The sequence below is a fragment of the Mustela nivalis genome, assembly GCF_964662115.1.
Source record: "Mustela nivalis genome assembly, chromosome: 9".
In the NCBI taxonomy this organism is placed as follows: Eukaryota; Metazoa; Chordata; class Mammalia; order Carnivora; family Mustelidae; genus Mustela; species Mustela nivalis.
The window spans coordinates 56,653,211-56,672,002 of record NC_139028.1 but is presented as its reverse complement, the minus strand read 5'-3'; the positions used below and the strand labels follow the sequence as shown (position 1 = coordinate 56,672,002).

Here is an 18,792-nt window from a genome sequence, read left to right as displayed (position 1 = left end):
CTTATGGTGGTTTAAAACAAGAACATCTAAAGTACATATCTTTCAATCCTTGTTAAAAGAACACTTCTTGGATACAGAGAAACAATCCCAAACTTCTTGGAACATAGAAAACCAGGGCTAGAGGGGAACTCATAGTATCTGACTTGGTCTCTTTAGTCCTTTCTCTAGCATTCTAGAGAAGTGGTCATTGGACTTCTGCTGGCCCCACATGCAATTCACTGCCACCATGGACAGCCCACACATGGAGCTTTGCCTCTTATGCACTCCTACAACAAATATTTATGAAACATCTTCCATATATATATAGTACTTTTCTATTCCTAGAAATTCAGCAATCCATAAAAAAAGATTCCTGGAACTTCCACTCTAGCAGGAAATAGATAATAACCAAGGAACCAAACACATCAACAAAATAATAATCAGATACTGATGATATGTGTATGTGCTAGGAAGAAGATAACACGCAGTAATAAGATATTGGATATTAAAATTCTGTGACTATGGAAGGCATCTCTGAGGAGGCAACATTTGAGCTGAGGCCTAAAGGCAGGTAGGAGCTTGCTATACAGAGGCCATGGCCAGAGTATTCCAGGCAGACATAGTAGAAATGCAAATTTCTAAAGGTGGGAATGAGTATGGTCTGTTTAGAGGACAGAGACAGGTCAGTATGGCTGCCACATAATGAAGGGTATAATAACTAAAAGTTATAGTTACAATTCCCCAGAACATATAATTCAGAGCATCAGTACGGTGGCTGTGTGTTAGAAGGAGAAAAGCACTGGTTTGGAATTCAGTGACCTGAGTTTTATTTCTTGCCCTTTACTTGACCAGGTGTGTGCTCTAAGATTTTTCTTTGCCTCTTTAGATTTCTATCCTCTGGTATTTCTGATAAGTGATGCAGTCAGACTAGATCACTGATTCTCAAATTATACTCTATGGGAGCAATAAGGGGCCTGGCTGATGGGGCTCACATCTCACCACCAGCTTAATAAGAGAAGCTATATTGTTTGCATTTTCAAAACTATTTTATTTAAACAATGGGTTCTTGGAGTCAAGAAAATTTATAAACCATCAGCCAAAATTATCTATTTAATTATTTCAAACATCAGAATCCAGTGATTCTAAGTACAGAAAGACAATTTTGACTCAGTGAACTGAAAAAAAAAAAAAAAGAAATCTAAATATGAAATGGATAAATGGACAGCTTTGTGAAGCAGTACCTCCTCAGCACAGGAGTTCTGCTAAAACAAAAGCAAAAACAAGCAAAAACCAAAACATCATGTTTAGGGAATGCTGGATTATGCATATTTAAATAACTTCTTTGTTGTAAATATTTTCAAAGCCTTTAATGAGCTAATGCTATTTATGAATTTCCACGAGAAAAAAGTGCAGAAAAAAATAAGATTAGTGTTTCATAGAACCCTTTATTAAAACTGTTTCCTTATCACTTTGAGATACTAGGATTCTAAGTATTTAGTATAAACTCAAAGAGAAAAGGTCATCTCGGTTCTGTTCTCAGCTGTTATTTGTAACGTTTTATACACTGCTAAGATCCAATATTCTATTAATAAATTGTTATCAAATGGCAGAATGAATGAATAAGTGAAAAGAAAACAGGAACACTAACTTTGTCCCTGAGGTGAATAAAGAACTGTAGCTGCTCTCTGATGGTACCAACATTCCAAAATCAGAAACAAGCCAAGGATCCATTTTTATGACATTACAACTCTAACCTTCTTAAGGCTTCCACTTTCTCTTACGGGCATTGTTCATTTATTCAACAATATTGTTTGAATATCTTATGTTCCAGGTACTCAAACAGGTTTGGGGAAGCAATGATGATCTTACATTCTGAGAAGACATAAGTGGTAAAAAGATAATCAATCACAAACTTAATACTGTAAAGAGAACATACAGACAACTGTGATTTAATTTAGTGTTGAGAATCATGAAAGAGTTCCTTGAGTAACATGTGAGAGTTGACATCTGAAAATGAGTAGTGGTTAACTACATAGAGCAGATGGAGAAGAGTGGTTAATAGACCAAAAAAAAAAAAAAAGACCCTTGGGTGGAGGTAAGCATGAATACAATGGATGAAGTTACGCTCAGAGAAGCTAGAATGAAGGACCTGGAACTGAGGCTGGGAACCTGGGAAGTCTATTCAAGCCTTGTGATATATTAAGGATTTTTTTTTCCTAAAAAGGATATTAGGCAAAAAGAGGTAAGAAAAGGAGCATTACCAGTTTATTCACCTTTTTTGGGGGGGAAGGGGCTTTTCTGTGGCTGCAAGATGTATATAAGATTAGAAGAAAAAATTAAATGAGAAGGCTCCACCACAGGTGATATAGACAGAGAAGAGAGATTCCTGAGATATTTAGCAATTAAAATGTATACTATGTGATACTATAACACATGGAGCATATAAAAAGGTAATGAATTATAAATTGTGGACTGGTGCCACTGTGCTAATAGCAGTGTCATTCAAGGAAAGGTAGGAAAAGAATCCACTCTGCAAAGGAAAGAATATGAGTTCAATTTTAGACCTGCTGAGCTGCAGTTTCCTTGGGATATCCAATCATAAAAGTTGAAAATAAGAAGAGAGGGCCATATTAGAGATGTCAAATTATAAATTTCAAGAATAGTATTAGGTTCTTCAGCATGAAAAAGATCACTCTGAGACAGAAAATACACATGAAAGGGGAATAATGATATGCTTTGAAGAACAGATCTAAGAAAGTAACAAATAGTGGTTTTTGTTAGCATTTTCTATGTCTGAGGCACCATCTTAAACAATTAAATGAGTTACTTCTTCTGAAAAAAATTTTGATGGAGTTAATAGTTTTATCAGCATTTTTATAAAGAAGTTATCTGTGCTGACTTACTACTGGTATGGTTTGCATCCAGGGTTTGAATCTGAACAGGCTGGCTCCAGAGCCTAAACTCATGAACATGAGGTTATAGGATGAGCCTACAAAGCAGCACAGGAAGAGAACAGAAGGAGGATAGGGGAAGCCATGAGCAAAGAACTATCACAAAAAAGTTAAGAGGAGAAAGTTTAGTGAACTATATAGGCACTAGGCTGAAGGCTGATGGTAAGAAAACTAAAGTGTAAGAATTTCATACTACATCTAGCAATATGGTGATCACTGGAGGCCCACCTTGATGGAAGGAAAAATGCAAAAGCCACTCTGAAGTAGGAAGATAAAAGATAGGGAGGAAAGAGAAGAAAATGAAAATACACACTTTTCTGAAAATCCTGGTTATAAGGGGAGAAGGTGTATATAAGCACTGGCTGGTGGAAGAATAGAATCCAAGAGTAGTTTTGTCTTATCTAAGAAATAAAGAGTGTTGGGCATATTTTGGGGCAGTGGGAAGGATACAGTAGAAACAGAGAGACTGAAGACATAGGAAAGGTTAATCGATACTGGTAATCAATGTTGTGAAATTCCAGAGACAGAAGGAAAAATCAGGATACAACACAATGGAAAGCTACATGGGATACCGAGGAAGAGCACTGGCAGAAACATGGAGAACTAGGGGGTATGTACTCGTTAGAGCATAAAATGGGAAGATGAATACTGAGGTGAAAATGCTTAATGGCTCTTTGTTTGTTGGTTTTTGAAAGGGGGGGGGTGGTAACCGTTATCTATTTAGTGCAAAAGGAGAGATTAGTTGGTGAAGGAAGACTCTGAAGTCTGTCAACTACAGAGGTTTAAGTGGTCACTGAAGGAAATACAGGAGGAAGTAAACCAAATTAAGAGAGTACTGCTGGGTAGTATTAAAAGCAAACTGATTATGACCTTAAAAAATTTTGTTGATGCCAAGTGCTTAAGTGTAATTTGCTGTGGAAATGTTAAGCTGCCCAAGTATGTGTGCTAAGAATGTGAATATTTGCTTAGGAAGTAGAAGCCAGACTCAAGAAACAGTTCTGTTTGTCTCTGTTTGTCTTTTGTTTGTCTTCTGTTTGTCTTTTTCAGAGAGAGAGAGATGAGTAGGGGCCAAGAGAGAGGGTAAGAGAGAATCTTAAGCAAGTTCCATGCCCAGTGTGGAGCCTGATGTGAGACTCAATCTCACAACCCTGAGATCGTGATCTAAGCTAAAAACCAGAGTTAAACGTTTAATCAACTGAGCTACCCAGACATCCCACAAAAATACAGTTCAGAGTGTTCATAATCAGTATATATTTTTGTTTAGATGACATATATTACTTAAGTACAGATCTTCAACTTACAATGGAGTTATATCTCAATAAACTCACAGTAAATTAAAAATACTCTTAAGTCGAAAATGCATTTAATACACCTAACCTATTGAACATCATGGCTTATCCTAGCCTAATATGCTCAGCATGCTTAGTCTATAGTTGGCAAAAATCAGCACAAAGCCTATTGTATAATAGTGTTGAATATCACATGGCTGATTGAATACGGTCATGAAAGTGAAAAGAGAATAGTTGAATGAGTGCACAATTGTTGTAAATCTATTGGTTTGCCTTCGTGATGCTGCGGCTGACTGGGAGCTGCAGCTCACCGCCACTGCACAGCATGAAGAAAGTATCTAATACTGCATATAAGTAGCCCAGAAAAGGATCAAAACTCAAAATATGAAGTATAGTTTCTATGGTGTATCACTTTTGCACCATCATAAAGCTGAAAAATACGTTGAACCATCCTAAATCAGGGACCATCTATATTGGGTTTACACCTACTTCCGATACTTTTAATCATTCCCTGTGTCTCAGCTCCCACAGGGAGTTGATGTATTCTACACTCCTCTCCATTCTTCCTACTTGCTTTCCTCCCATCTTTCCCTCCCTCTCTTTTTTCCTTCCCCTTTCTTCCCCCCTTCTTCTTTCCTTCCCTTTTTTCTCTTCTTCCCTCTTTTCCTTCCCTCCTTCTCCTAACCTCCATTTCTTCCCTCCATAATTATAAAGCAGATATTTTCAACTCTGGCTATAAATTAGAGTTAGCTAAGAAGCTTTAGAAATTGCCCACCTCTGGATTATGTCAAAATCAAAATTAACTCAGGATGTCTAGGGTTAAGGTCAGGGCATTAATATTGCATTTGTTAAATAAACAAATAGCATCCCAAATAAAAACAGTTTCTTTTATAGGCTTTTACAATACATTGATTTGATAACATGCATAGAAACTGAAAAATTCAAAACAAGAGAAAAAAAAAAAATTTTTCCTCTGCCCCTCATCCTGCATCCTCAGTCAGTCTGATGGCTCATTGTGCTTACCAGTCATTCTAATCTGTCCCTAGGTGTGCCTAAATCAACCCTGGCAGAGCTTGGGGGAGATTATAGGCTGCCTTCTTCTAATGAAATTATGTGCTAGGAGAAGTAAGGAGGTTAGGGTTTTCTCTCCATTTCTTCCCTTCATGTGAAACTTTTAGCATACTACTCACATACCAGACTTTCCGTTTTCTCATTTATAAGGTGCAATGTTAGCATATTTCTTATCAAAGATGTAGAGACAGCACATGTAGCCTGTACCCTATAATACACGATCTTCATGTTTACACCATAAGAGCAACTTATTAAATGCCTTTGACATTAAAAGAACCTGGTATAATAAGAGCACATAGTAAATAGCACTGAAGGATCTAAAGTGACCATGGCTTAAGTAAATGGCCTGTAAATACTTGGGGATTCCTTTTTTTTTTTTTTTTTTAATGTGATAATGATCACAAGAAGGCAGAGAGACAGAAAGAGAGAGGAGGAAGCAGGCTCCCGGCTGAGCAGAGAGCCCGATGCGGGGCTCGATCCCAGGAACCTGGGATCATGACCTGAGCCGAAGGCAGAGGCTTTAACCCACTGAGCCACCCAGGCGCCCCAAAAAATGAACTTGTTTATACGAATATAAGTCCTCAGACAATTTTATTAGGATCCTTGAAAGTAAGAGGTCTTACCCATTCTTTGCCTGAGCCACCAAAAGAGATTACTCTATCCACAGTGAAATGAGATTAACCACTAGCCACTGAATCATTCCTACGAGGTAAAGAAAACAAATGTTTGGCAGTTTGGATACCCTCAAATGTTAAACCTCAGTGTTACCTGAGAGAAGAGAGGTATCATTTCATTCAGAATGAATCCTAGCTTTTCACTTCTATTTAAGATATGGCCTATTTCTCCTTAGAAATTTTTATTCATTTTCAGAAGATATATTGGTCCAAAGTTGACTAACATTTTATAATTCAAGCCAAAAGACTTGGCTTCTGAGTGCAATTCTGAGCTCTCAGACTAACCACGGGGCTTTCATTCTTTGTCAGACCAAAGTGACCACAGAGATGCTGGGTAAGCCTTCTGAAATCCCTTTCTGGATTACTATCACATTTTCCAGACAGCAGGAATCTGGCTGTATGACCAAGTCTTCTCAGCTTTCATGGGGCTGCAAGACTCCTTTATTTATAAAAGAGAAAGAAAATCTGGGTAGAAATTTACTTTTCTGTTTGGTATGCTGGCCTCAATTGAACAGGAAACCATTTTTAGATTATCAGGCACCTACAGTGGTCGCCTTAGCCAGCTTTGTTATCTTTAAGAATAAAGTAAGTATATCACTGTATTCTTGTATTATTTATCCATTTTTTAAAACATATTTAGTGTACCAATTAATTTGTTACACATCAATATATATGAAAAGGGTTTCCAGATTGAAATAAATGGCAGGATCTTAGATTAAAATAAGATTTTCATGATTCAAGGAGGGTTTAAAAAGAAACTATTTACAAAGGTATGGGCAGGGTGAAGGAACACTCAGGGCATAGTACAGATTCCTTCCCACTTTGCCCTGGGGCCAGTGGGGGTGGGAGGAAAGGTGCTGTTAGAATTCCAGGATCAAAGGAATAAGAAAAGGAAAAAGCAGCCTACTTCACTCTCCTTCTACTCAGCTACTCAGCCCCCATCTCATGCCAGGGCTTCCCACTGGCTGAATCCAACCAGAATCCAAAAGGCAAAGTATTCTCCTGAATATAGACTTGCAGGTCAAACCTCCCCTGGAAGAAATCAAGAGCAGAACAGGCTAGAGAATGGATCCTGAGGGACAAACAAAAGGTAATTAGCACATTGAGAGTACAAACATAGTTTGAAGGGTATGTTTCTACCCTGATTTTTATCTAAAACGTAACCATAAGGAAAACTATTGATGAAACAGAAATTAATTTTTTTCTGATCATATATCTAAAAAAAATTAAGTGTATTATGACTTTCATAATGTTTTCATAATGTTTCATAACATTATGACTTTCATAATGTTTAATAATGTTATGACTATATAAATGTCAATCCTAAATCATTAGTGATTCTGTGCTTCATCCAATATGTAGATGCTTGTATAAAAGTAGATACTTAAAAAACAGCACCCTTTTTCTACTATATATTGAATTGCAGTCCAGAGGATAATGGAAACAAACTAAGATGGAACCATGAACAAATCCCATTAGAAAGGGAAAACAAAAAGGAAAAGATGATGCAGAAAAAAAACAGAGTTGAGCACATGTACGGATAAGTTATATGCAGACAATACAGAAATTGTTCTAAAAGGCATTACAGTGCTCTAAATTTACTGCAGAATATCAATATTCCTATTCAAATTTCTTCAAAACTTTTTTAGAGTATATACCATACAACTCCTTTGTCTTTTGCCGCCCCACCCTTCTGGACTAAGCATGGTTTCTAACCTAGAACTACTTTAGTTTTCCTTTTAAGTTTCCCTTATTAATTTAGCTAGCACCACCTTGTACAAAAGGCTCAAAGTAGTCAGGAATACAAAGACATCGATATCAGGATGAACAGATGGAAGAAGACAAGTGTTTCCAGCTCTTATACCAGAGGGCCAGACAAGTGACAAAATGAGGAGGTAAGCCAGGGGGTACTGGAAAGGCCACTTCCTCCCTAAGGTATACCTGCTCCTGCTTGTAGACCACTGTCTTGAGGAAACTCACATCTAGCATTTCTATATCTGATTTTTTGCAGGATGGCAAAAATGTAGATTTCTTGATTTACAAATATCAGAAACTCAACTTTAAAGAAAGTTAAAGAAACCACAAATTTCTGTGGTTAGAAGTCATGGGGTTATTTTCCTTAGAGGGATGAACAGGAGGAGAGTCAGAGGGACTGCCAGCAAAAGTAAACAAAGTTAATTGTAAAAAAATTGGGAGGGGAAAATAGATAGTGGGAATCTAAAGAAGCAAGCCCAGAGCAATCATCCTACCCAGCAAGAACCGATGTTAACATTTTGGTATATGGTCTTCAAATTTCACTACACACAAACCCATTCATGCACTTGACCTTATTCTCTACATAGTATTTTAATGTGTTTTTTGTAAAATAGTAACTAAAAAATTATTTTCTGTTCATATTGTATATTCTTTCATGGTATGGTTTGTAATAGCTGTATGGGATCTCATAAGTTTCTGAGCAAAAGACATCATTGCTTGTTATGTTAGACTAGATACAGACATACAGGGATATTTACATATATAATCTAAATTTTTGTGCATATGTCTGATTAAATTCCTGAGAAAAGATTAATCAGTGAAAAAAGTAAGATAAGCTGTATGACTTTTAATACATATAGTGATCCAAAAATGTTCCACCAACTTATATTTTCCAGTGTTTAAAATATCAGTGTTTATGTGGTCAAAAAACCAACAAAAAAACTTGCCAACTGGAAATGACAAAACAGTTCATTATTTTAATTTATGATATCAGAATTAACAAAGTTTCATTATTTTAAATTCTTATAATTGACTGGTAATAACCACTTAACACTTTATTACATGAGATCTTTTAAAAATATTCCCCCAAGACTTTCATAACTAATTTCTATAACATTTGTTTTACTTTCCTACAATCTTTCTTGAAAGAAAACAGATTCTGCTATGACATTCAATTTAGATGGCAACAGTGGAGTATGAAGAGGCACTGCCAAGTGAGCCATATATACTGGATTCAAACATACACTCTGATATTTAACCTGTTAGACTCCAGGTAATCACCTCCATGGTGAAATGAGAAATCTTACCTCACTTTCGTTATTCATAAAATAGGGTCACTGTAAAGATAAGCAAGGTAACATGCAAAGCACTTAAAACAAAGTAGGTACATTGTAGAAACCCAATTAAATTTCCAGTTGTTATACTGTCTTTGTTTTTGTTATATTTTAAAAGAAAACAGGAGACTAGAGTGTTTTCCATGCAGTGGGTTTTTGTGGTTGTTGTTTTGTTTTCACATAACATAAATTTGGTTAGAAATCAAGTTATGAAAAACAAGATTTTGTTCCAGTAGAGTTATTGAATATTTTATCATTTTAGAAGTCCAATTTTCTTTACTCATTCTTGGTGTCTTCTGTCTTTATAAGATAAGGGACAGATTCAATTTATACTGTCAAACACTAGCTACCTAGCTATCTGAAAGACTACTCCTTTTAACCTTCTTTTATGTTTACCTTACTGAAATACAGTTAAATGCTTTCAATAAAACATAAAACCTCCAACAGTCAAAACCTACTGAAGAGTTCTATCCCTCCAAATATAAACAAATCTTTTAAGACAAATGACCTACTTAGGTTACTAAAATTCTACATTCTTGGCTTTGTAGACAACTTATAAGTAAGCATGGCCATTTCTATTTAGTTGAATGAATTTTTGTTGAATGTCCATTATGTTCCCATAATGTTTGGGGTTATGGAAGAGCAAAAAAAAAAAAAAAAAAAGTTATCTCCACAGACCCTAATCTGAAAGTGTTATAGCCTAACTGATGGGAATGACCTCCTCTGGACATTGGGAGAGTTTAGAGTAGGCAATAATGAAGTTAAGCTTTATTCAACACTGCCCAAAACAAAATGTATGCTATGTAATGAAGTCCCCCTAAAATACTGGTATCTGCTCTTTATTAATCTTTTCTTCTATTCATGCTTCACTGTCTGGAGGGTCCGGTCTACCAACATTCTGTACCATCTCTACAGCCCTCTCTGAAGTCAGCACTGCCTATACGACAGTGTTTCACAAATCAGTATCACCTTAACATAAAATTCTAATACCAAATTGCATACTGTTCTCTGTTTACTACCAATGCCTAGAGAGAATATATTCATTTATATTTAAATTTAAAACATCTTGAAGAAGAAAAATGCATTCCCTTATGCATTTATATTCATAGTGTGCAGAAAATTGATTATTATAATTTAGGCATTCAATAAATACTTGCTAATATGACAGCTAAGATAATTGGATACAGGCAGCTTTACTTGGTCTTTCTAAGTTACAAAGTGCAGTGATAATGTACTCTTTTTATTATAGACATTGCAGAAATTCCACCAGTGTTTAAGTTGTATTGGTAGCCCTTACAGGAAATTAGCTCCAAATATTTGTCCTGTATTTTGGGCATTTCTGCCTTATTATTCTAATTATTTCATGGGAAGAGTCTACCATGAAACTTAAATGCAATCTACTGTGCAAAGACAAACAAATCAACCAAATCAGTCAAACTAATAATATATTTATAGAATGGAAGAACTAAATTATAGGATTAAATTAACATAATAACTTAGGGAAATGTCCTTATACAATGAGAAATAAACCATACATTTTTAATTTAGCAGCCCTGCCACTAAAAGTTTTCAGTTCCCTAGGTATTTCATTTGATCACTTTATAGACTGCTGTTGTTATGTATCTTTAGTCCACACTGTTAGGCACTTTTTGAAAAACCTTTAGTAATGACCACTTGTGGTTTGTGTCATGAATAAAGTAAATAAGGTAAATTTAGACCTAGTGATGGCAAATGAGAAAAACAAATGATCAGTCTTCCCAAATCCATTCTTTTCAGACATCTAAATGAGGATTTTCAACAAGAAAAAAAAAATCCAGGAGTAAAACAATTTACTTTTTTCTCTGTTTTTAGACTGTTAGGGAAAGACCTTATTTAAATTAATAACTATAAGACTTTTCATGTTTGGCTAACTGTGTTTGAAATAACAAAAGCATTATTTTAAAACTCTATCTACCATAAGATTATAAGGCCACTGATATATACCTGGAGTGCAAATGCCATCACTTCAGGTTGGTCTCCTTTTAATCTCTCACAAGGTTAAGTTAACTACTCCATTATTTAGGATATTCTGAGTGTCAGTCACATATCTACATTTTATCAAACTGTAATTCTTTTACACACCTTACTTGATTCTTATATCCTTGAAATATATATTTATGTATTTCTTACCAATAAACTTGGACCAATTACATTATGGTTTGGGCTAAACATTTAGATAATTTTAAGGCAAATGAACTCAACTAAGTTCAACTACCAGCCATATAAGGAAGACATATCAAGAGATGGCAATGATAATGTTCTGCTATGACCCATATTATTATTAAAATAACAACATAATGACAACAATAATAGTAGATTATTATAGTTACCAAGATCTAGTAGATATTTTACAGGTTATCTTATTGAATCCTCCAATAAATGTGAAATTAGGTATCATTCATCCCACCACGACAGCTTAGAAATGTTAAGTAACCCACCTGCACAAAGCTAAACAACTAGTAAGTAGCAAAGCTAAAGTCTAACCTCAGGTCTGACTGACTACCACCCAAACACAGTTCTGTTGGAATGAGTCCTGGTGGGGCTTATTTCTGGTCCTGAGTCTTCTCTTTCACTCTGCTGCCTGGTTCCAACATTGAATTGTCCTTGCTTCTCTTTCTATCTGGCACCTTTACTTCACTGTTGTACAATACTTCCATGGAACAGCTGCCACTCCCACTGTAACCCAGGGTCAGATTTGGCTCCATTGAGCTAATCGCAAACATATGCTTGAAAAGATTGGTTCAACACATTAGCAACTGACTGGCTTTTAAAACTCTCATTTGATGTTTACTATTTTATGGCACAAGTTTCACCTTTATAAAGCCCCTTCATTGGATCAGATGTGGATTAGGGAAGATGGAACATGTGGAATCAATTAATACAAAGCACTGACTGGCATATTTTAAAAATGGACAGTGATGACCAGATACACTAACTATTCATGTAGCTAGCAACTGGAACCACACCTATGTCCCCATGTCTATATATTTTTGGTCAGTAATTCTTCCTGCCTGTGGGGATTATCCAGCTGTCCTCTTTGGAGTGGATCAAGTATTTAAAGAAAAGCAGAGGAAACCTTTTCATCTCTCTGACCTAGGAAAAGTGAAATAAGCCCTGTCAATAAACATCTTTGGACTTTATAAATTTCCATCTTCCTCGATTATTCATGTCTTTTCAAACCTCAAGCATACGTCACAGGGATTTGATAGTAAACAATTTTCAGTCAAATTGCCACAAATACCCACAAAGAATTCAGTTTGACTTGGGGATTATCCCTAATTTTTCTTTGATCAAGCTTGCAGCCTGCAGACTTTTTTTGGGGGGGGGGGGGACCATTTCAAACAACTGCTTTGGAAAGAGTTCATGTGTGTGTTTCTTCATGCTCCAATCATGTAGGCTCTATGTGAGTCAACTAAACAGGATCTTGGACTCCTTGCAGAGACTCTCTTAATTAACAAGGAAATGAAATGGACAGCCCCATAAGAAAACTAGAACTCTTTGAGGAATCCATTCAATTCTTTAGAAGTAAATATTAATCTCATATTATAATTCTAACTTTAGGGATCTTGTGATCTTTATGCTACTTGGAGAATTTCACATGTGATATTACCTTTCAGGGAGAACCCTGAAATGCTTCTATATGTTACACACTCTTCCTTCCAAAGAGTATCTTGGTAAAAAGGTAGTGGCTACCTCAAAAACAAAACAAAACAAAACAAAACAATGCACGATAAAAACAACTTCAACAATTACTCAGTATCTGCTTTGTGTCAGGATTTAGATACAGACCAGTGATACAAGTCCCTCAATACTGACTTCCAGGCCCTTCTCACCTCACAAACTTTGTTTCTCCCACTACTTGCCTATCACCAATCCCCACCATTATTTCCTTCCAGTTTCCTGAGCACGCCATGCTTGTTCTTGCCTATTTGCACATGCTGATTCTTCTACTGAGAATTCTCCTTTGTTCTTACTTTCCTCTTTCAGCTGACTGAATTCCACTATGCTCAGGAATCTCCTTGAATATCTATCTTTTCCTCAGTGATACCTTCCAGATTTCCCAATTTTGTGTTCAATGACCTTTCTATATATTCCCATAGCACCTTGTTTTTACCCTGTCAAGGCCTTTTTCACATTGCAAGAATTGCTTCTTTATTTGTTTGTACTCCCCAGGAAGTTGTAATGGAAGGCACGGGTTGTCTCTCCTTCTATTTAGTATTGTATGGCTCAGCATCTAGGACAGTGACTAATACATAATAGATGCTTAACAGACACTTCTTGATTGAAAAATGATGACCAGCATTTATTGTATCTATTATTTCCCAGGGACTGAGTTGGGCATCTTAAACATGTTATATCTACTGTTTACATCAATCATAGAGTATACATATTATTATTTTCATTTTAGATATGAGGAAAGGGAAGTGTAAATAGATTAAATAAGCTATCTAGGATCTGTGAATCCTCAGCAACAAAGCCTGCACTTTCTCTCATTTTATACAGCACCTCCAAGAAAATAGTATCCTAGTACATATTTTAACCTTTGTTAAAAACAAAACTACTTACATGTGAAGCACATAATGATTCTTAACTCGTTTGGTTTGAAATGCTGAAATTTGATAAGACAGTTATGAGACAAATCAGTATTTATTAGCAACCCCCTCCTAAGCATTTACAACTATCCTTACAATCTTGTTCTGTGCTGGAGTATTTTCTTTCTCAATGCTTATATTCTAAGGCAAATTACCTTGAAAGAAATAAGCAAAAAGGAATCAAAGAGAAGTTCAGTAAAAAGTCTTTCCATTAACCTATGTACAAACAAATGACCAAATATAGAAACTATACTTTGGAAATTTCTTTACTCCCAGTTCCTTACATAAACTTAGTCTGACACTTCTAATAACAGTGATAGTAACAAAAATTCTGTTAGACTGATACAGAGTTTTGACTTTTGCAAAGTGCTTTCATCTACCTGATTGTAGTTCTCAAACTTATCTATGAGGAAGAAAGGACATTGTGGTTGGACTTGATAGTGGGAACATGAGGTTCAGAAAAGTGCTACTGAGACAGTGGTGAAATGTGCCCCAAAGGCTTCCTACTATAGGGAACCTGAAGTATAACTGCCATAGCCTATGTGCTATTCCCAGCTAATGATGTAGTACAACTGGGCTACGAAGGCAGCCCTATTTCTGGGAGGCATGAGTCCCATCTTATGGCCTCCTCTGGCTCATGCCTCCGTGCTTCTGCTAAGGCCACTTGAGCCTGTACTGTAATCGGAGACACTTTTCACCTAGCCCCACTCCTCCTCTCCCTCACTGCAGCTCACACTTGCAGCTCAGATGGTGGCACTTCCAGTTTTCTCTAGTTCTCTTCCTATTTCCAGTCACAATCATTTCCCTTAACACCATGTTTGCATGTTTAATCCCATTGTGGCATCTACTTCTAGGAGAACCAGACTAATGCAACTGGCCTTGTGTCATGTATCTTATGTAGCACAACTAGATTTCATGGTTCATGGTTAGGAAAATCATTTCTTTACAGCAATCACAGGAACTATCGCGCGAGGCAAGAATCATTGAACAATGTTAAATGTAGAGAGAAATTTGGATCAGGGAGTAGGCTATTCACACCATGGTCTTAAAGTATACTTCCAAAGATTACTTACTGGTAATAAAGGGAAAAAATAGGAACTATAACAGGGAGAAATAAAACAGTGTCTTGATGGATAGAACAATGTGGCAGATGGGTATACCTCCAGGTGTGATATTCTTGAGAGGTTCAAAGTATTATCTATCTAGTATTCCATGTAGAAATGTACAACCTGAATCTAATCATGAGGAAACATTAGAAGAAGAGGAGGAGGAAGAGGAACAGGAAAAAGAAATATCCTATTTTAAAATAGGGAAATCCCATTTTTAAAAAAATTCAGTGACATAAAAGACAAAAACAAAAACAAAAACTCATGGATATTTTCTGGATTAAAGAAGACTAAAGAGGCCTGATAATTAAGTACAATATTAATCCTCAACTTGATCCTGCACTAGAAGAAAAAAAAATGTCATAAAGGACATTTTTGAATTAATTGACAACACTGAAATATAGATAATACATAAGGAAAAGTGTATCATATTTAATTGAACTGATAACTATTTTGGATTACATAAGAAATATCACAGTTTTCAGAATACACACTGAAGCATTTTGAATTAAAGGGCTATGATAAATGCAATCTACACTCATATGACTCAGAAATAAATATCAAACCAAAAACATATATATGTGTGTGTGTGTATGTACACAAATAGATGAATAGATGAATAGGTACATAGATAATATATGAATGTAAAAGACAGAGAGTATACAAATTGTATAGTATATGGAATAAAATGTTAATAGGCTGCTCTAAGTAAAGGGTCTTGGGTATTCTTTGTATCTTTACACTCTTGCAACTTTTCTGTCAATTTGAAGTTACTTTCAAATAAAATGTAAAATATTTTATTGAACCAAAATCTTCAAAAATAACACAATAAACAAAAACAAAACAAAATAAATGTAAAGAAGAGTATGACATGTATGTTTCCCAGCTGGGAAGATGCAATTTGCTTTCCAGGCTTACCCTGCCATATCTGTATGCATAATCCCCCAGAAAGGACTTATCTGGATCCTTTCCTTTCTAGACCCCTATCAGATCATCTTTACTACCACCTTCAGAATATTCATAGACTGATCAATAAAACCAGACCTAGATCTGGCTTTGTGATGTATTTGTTGGGGACAATGTGACATAAGTTTGCATTCAGAGACACAGAGCAACATTTAGCAAATTTTCTTTCTTCCTTCCTTTCTCTCTTTCTAATTGAACCTCAGTTTATTTATTTACTTATACAAGTTGCTACAGAGTTTCTGCTATGTAATAAATAAAACAGCCCATACTCCTCAGCTCTGTCAGTCTAGCATTGTGACTAGTAACAGAGACTCTGTAAGATTGCCTGGGTTCAAATTCTGACTTACTGGCAAATGTAAGGTTGAGGTAGTAACTTAATCTCTTTGGCTATAGTTCTCTAATATGTAAATGGGGGTAAAAAGAATAGTGCTTGCAGTCAAAGGTGTTTTGAGGGTCAAAAAAATGATGGTAACTAGTTACTAAGTTTTCAAATAGGTATTTTCCTTTCCAACATCATAATTATTACTCACAGGACTCAGCTTCCTCATCCCCTTTTCTCAGACTATTAAGATTTGATATAATACATGCAAAGCATCTAGCACTTCCTAAAACGTAAAAATCTTTAAACAAAGTAATTACTGTTTTTTAAATAAGGAAAGAGAGCTGGTTGAGTTCAGTGGTCTAATGCAACTCTCCTATTTCCACCCTGAGAACCAAACTCTGAGTACCCTCTGAAAGCCATCCTTTTTTCTTGTGTGCTCTAAATTTCACTGTAAAGACAATTTTCAAAGCAGTTAATCACATCAGGCTTATGTATAGCTTGGGATTCACATGTGGCCAATGGTTTCCCTAATTTAGGTCCGACTCTATAACATTTCCATCTGGTCTGGAAGCATTTATTTTCTTTAATGATCTTGCTGGAGACAATGATTTCCCATTAATGACTTTGCTCTTTGGCCATATGAGTCAGGCAATGCTCTGTATGTAGAAAGTAACACCCATTTCCCACCACTTTGCCTTTTTCTTTTTGTTTTTAATGTCTTTTAAGCTGCAAGCAAAATAGTTGCAGTAACCGTCCCCAGACACTACCATGTATCTTCCTGCTTCTTTGATTATTGTCTAAAAGTGAGCTGGGAAAATATAACTAAGTTCTCTTCAATAATTAGTTCATTTGCCAAAAAAAATTGGCTGAGGAAAAAGAATTAGCGATTCCATTTTGTCATTAAAGCCTCATTATTTGGGGGTCCAGTTAACACCATTTTATAAATTAGAACTAAGAACAGCTGGTGGATGAGATGAAAGATGCCAAGTACATTTGATTTTCTCCATATTCTGCCTCTCCTATTATTAAAAAAAAGATGAAATTTTATCACTGTAAATGATAATAACAAAAGTATTGGCCAACTTAGAATTTGAATGCATGTTGATATCATATAATAAAATAGATACGAAATTAGGGTATTGCATATTTAAGTTCCATTATTATTACTGTTACTGATTACCTTTGACCTTGAACAAAATCACTTAACCTTTCATGTTTTCAACTTCCCCATCACTTACATTAAAATAGCACATACCTTGCCTATATTATAGGGCAATAATAATTAAATGTATAAATTTGTGTGAAAATAGTTTGAAAAGTCAAAAAAAACTATATGAATTTTTATTTTTGTGTTAATCATATCACTATCTGTAAAATCTTCTGAATGTAGCTTTGTATTAAAGCCAGGTATAGTTTTCTTCAGAAATCCTAACAAGCATTTTCCGCTTAAGTGATTAAAAGTTCAAAAAATAGGGACACCTAGGTGGCTCAAGCAGAAAGTATCTGCCTTCCACTCAGGTCCTGATGCCAGAGTCCTGGGATTGAGCCCCACATCAGGCTCCATGCTTAACAGGGAGCCTGTTTCTCCCTTAGCCTCTGTCCCTCCCTCCTCTTGTTTATATGCACAGGCTCCCTCTCTCAAATAAATAAAATATTTAAAAGTTAAAAAATAAAAACATTTGCATCAATCAGATAAGCCTGGAAAGTATTATCAAATAGTTAGATTTAAATAAATGGAAATGGGTCCTTGCTTGATTTAAAATGATAAATGACAATGATGATGGTGATGATAAGATTATGATGAGGATAATGATAATAATAAGTCATGTATATATATATATATATATATAGCACAGGTTTTTATGATGCACTGGTGTTTCTTTTAGTGTTTGAGCTTTATGAAACCTCTGAAAAAATAAAAACAGATACATATTATCCTTATAGTCTGATGAGGAAACTGACAAGAGAATTCCCTGACTAAGTGGGAAACTCAAGAGTCTTTATGGTGCTCCTGGGAAGCTCAATCATTAAGTGCCTGCTTGCAGCTCAGGTCATGATCCCAGGATCTTGGGGTTAAACCCCACATTGGACTGCTGCTCAGCAGGATGCATGCTTCTCCCTCTCCCACTCCCCCTGCATGTATTCCCTCTCACCTGTCTCTGTCAAAAAAATAAATAAAATCTTAAAAAAAAAAAAGTCTTCATTCATTCCTTTCCTAATTCAGAAAGTCATTCAATCAACAAACACTGAGTATTTGCAATCTGCCATGAAGTGTGATAAGCCCTAGTGATTGAAGAATGAATACAATGCAGTAGGATCAAGATATTGATACTTTAGGAAAAGGGGATATAAAATAATTAAAGCTTTAATTATAACATCAAAGTATGAAGGCAACAATAGCACTATTTGTAAGATAATTACGGATGCAAAAGAAAGCCACTCTATTATCTTTATTTGTTCCATTGTGATTTTTTTTCCATCACCAGAGTGTTAACTCCACCGGCTTCCCTGCACCAGTGTAGATGCCTATATTTTATAAAATTAGTAATTTCATGTTGCTCTTCATCAATGTTTTCCTTTTTTTAAAGATTTTATTTATTTATCTTAGAGACACTATACACGTGAACATGTGCAGGGTCAGCAGTGGGAGAGCAGTTAGGGAGCAGCCAAAAGGAAGGGAGAGAGAAACCCAAGCTGAATCTGAACTGAGATGG

At 35.7% G+C, this 18,792-nt stretch overlaps 1 long non-coding RNA gene across 1 annotated transcript in view; it reads right to left on the bottom strand.

Annotated features, from left to right (window-relative positions):
• LOC309873624 overlaps positions 1-18,792 on the bottom strand; it is a 754,649-nt gene that overhangs the window by 40,617 nt on the left and 695,240 nt on the right. The window lies entirely within an intron of this gene.